Source organism: Lathyrus oleraceus, chromosome 1 (genome assembly GCF_024323335.1).
Source record: "Lathyrus oleraceus cultivar Zhongwan6 chromosome 1, CAAS_Psat_ZW6_1.0, whole genome shotgun sequence".
Taxonomy (NCBI): Eukaryota; Viridiplantae; Streptophyta; class Magnoliopsida; order Fabales; family Fabaceae; genus Lathyrus; species Lathyrus oleraceus.
In genome coordinates, this window is record NC_066579.1 from 112881605 (window position 1) to 112884109 (window position 2505).

The following is a 2505-nucleotide window of genomic DNA, read 5'->3' on the forward strand; positions in this document are numbered from 1 at the left end:
CCATGGTTACAGGGATGATGTACATCACATCAGCTTCATTTTGATACCTTCCTTTTTCATTTTTATTGAGGTTTGATTTCCTGCGCGTGGTGGCCGGATCTGGTTAGATCGTCGGAGAAGATGGTGGTTTCCACCACCGTCCCCGTGTGGGAGCTTCATGGCCCTTGGATCTCACTGAAACGTTATAATCCTGGCCTTTCATTGTTTTGACTAATTTTAAATCCAGATATAGCGCGCTTGACTTTGGTCTTTCGTGCATCCGCGCCTCTGAACCCTCAGATCATTGTCACGTCAATTAATGAAACCATCTGAGGGCGCAGGTTTTTTCTATTTTTCTTATTTCTGTTTTAATTTCATTTAATTCACTTTATTTTCAAAAATTCATAAATATTTTATTTGAAGTTACAAAAATATGAGACCAATGCCAAAAAAATTCTTGAAAAATCTAGTTTCATATTTTGATTTTTAATTATTTTTGTGACTTCATTTAATACTTTTTGTGAATTATTTGGTTTTTAATAGTTTTAATTCATTTTAAAATACTTTTTGATATTTGAAAATTCCAAAAATATTTTCCTAACACATATGGATCATGATAAGCCAATGAAAAATAGTCTCATCAATTTCTTAATTGATTTGAGATTTATTTGAGATTTTAATTCATATTGTGTTGTTTTTATTATTTTTAATTGTTTTTAAATAGTTTCTGATTTCAAAGATTATTGAGAAAAATTTTCAAAGCTTGTTTGACCATGTTAGACCTATGAGAATTTAATTGGACTTGTTGAAGTTGATTTGAATTAAATTTGAGGTTTGACCATATTTTGTCCATTTTATTTTTGCATTTATTTTTAATTCAAAAATACCAAAAAAATATGTTTGACTTGTGATCTTCATTTCTCTTCTGTTTACCATTGATTGATGATGATTTGATTCACATTTGATCATTTGCGTTTGATACTTTATTTCTTTTTCCATCCATTTTATCTTCATCCCATTTCTTTTTTTTCTTTTTTTTTTGACCAATGAGTTAATGTCTTATGGTTGGTCTTGACAAATGAGAGTTTTAACCTTCTTTGATCCAAATCAAACTCAACTTTATCCAAGATCAAGTGAGTTGTTTTGTGTCCAAGATAGGTTGCTTCTTGGTCAAGCAAAAAACCTAAAGTCCATACAAGGTCTTTCCTCTTTTCTTTTGGCATGGCAAGTTTTAGGAGCTTGGCTTACTAGTCATGATTTCTAACTTGTGTTTATTTGCCTATAGTTTTATTGACCGACCTCAAATAGGTGTGACTACTACATTAGTCCACTTACGATTGTTTAACATATCGCTAAATTGGCTTATGACAAACTAACATAACCATACTAATTACTAACTTTAATTTGAGCATTTAATTTCTTGCCCTTTACTTTAATATAATTTACTTCTTGCTCATTTATTCATATTGCTTTTTATTTTTCTCACTTGAGCACATATTTTATGTTTATGTCATTCTCCTTTTGCTCATTTGAGCTTATTATTGTATATAAATATCTTGTTATTTTGTGTTGATTTTGCTTTTGTTTTGTGTGAACCCAATGCAAAAAGGAGAAAGGACTTAGAATTAGGATATACTCATGCTTAAAGGAGTTCAAGAGTAACTAGGCCTCATGCCTTTAGAATGCTAAATTTGTTGAAGAGCAACTAGGTCTCATGCCTTTAGAATGCTAAATCTCAAAGTTGACTTCAAAAGACTTCCTTTCCAAACTCATTCTTTGTCCATTCCTCTTATTGTGTTGTGAACTTTTTGATGTTTGCTCTTGTGTGATAGGGATTCCATCTTGAGATAGTAAGGAGGACCATTGTCATGAGTAACCAAGTTAAGAGAGACAAGTCAAATGGAGATCCTAAGAGCTTGAATATATATTTGTTTGATTGCTTGAGTGCTTTCTAAGTCAAAAGGAAAGGAGCGTCTTGAATCATCTCTATGATTTCAAGAAAAGGAACTCCAAGGGTTTTATCCTCTCTCTTATCTTTGTATTGCTTTAGGACTAGCCTTTCTCTTCTTATCCTCACTCTAACCCAAGCCAAAATCTTTTTCTTTAAACTTTGACATTGCTTTCAAATTAGAAACCTAAGCCTTATGCCTTTGACTTTTCAAACTCTCTTCATTAATACTCATTGTGAATGAATCTTAATCCAACTTTGACTTCTTTTTGTAAATAAATCTAACTTGTAAATATAACTCACCTAAAGTTGTTTTGTGGTTTCAATGGCCACCTTATTAAAACCTTTTCATAAACATTAGTCATAGGTTTGAGTTATCATAGAGGTTGATGTGAATCTCACCTTATCCTTAGTGATTGGATTATAAGTCTTCCATACTTATTATAGGGTTAACCCCTCACTAGTATGTCGAATCTCTCCTCACATGGTGGATTGTTGGTTTAGGTTGAGTTTTCTCCCTTTGATAACAAAAGACCTTTAGGCTTTTGGTCAAATCAATTCACCAATCTTTGAGATTT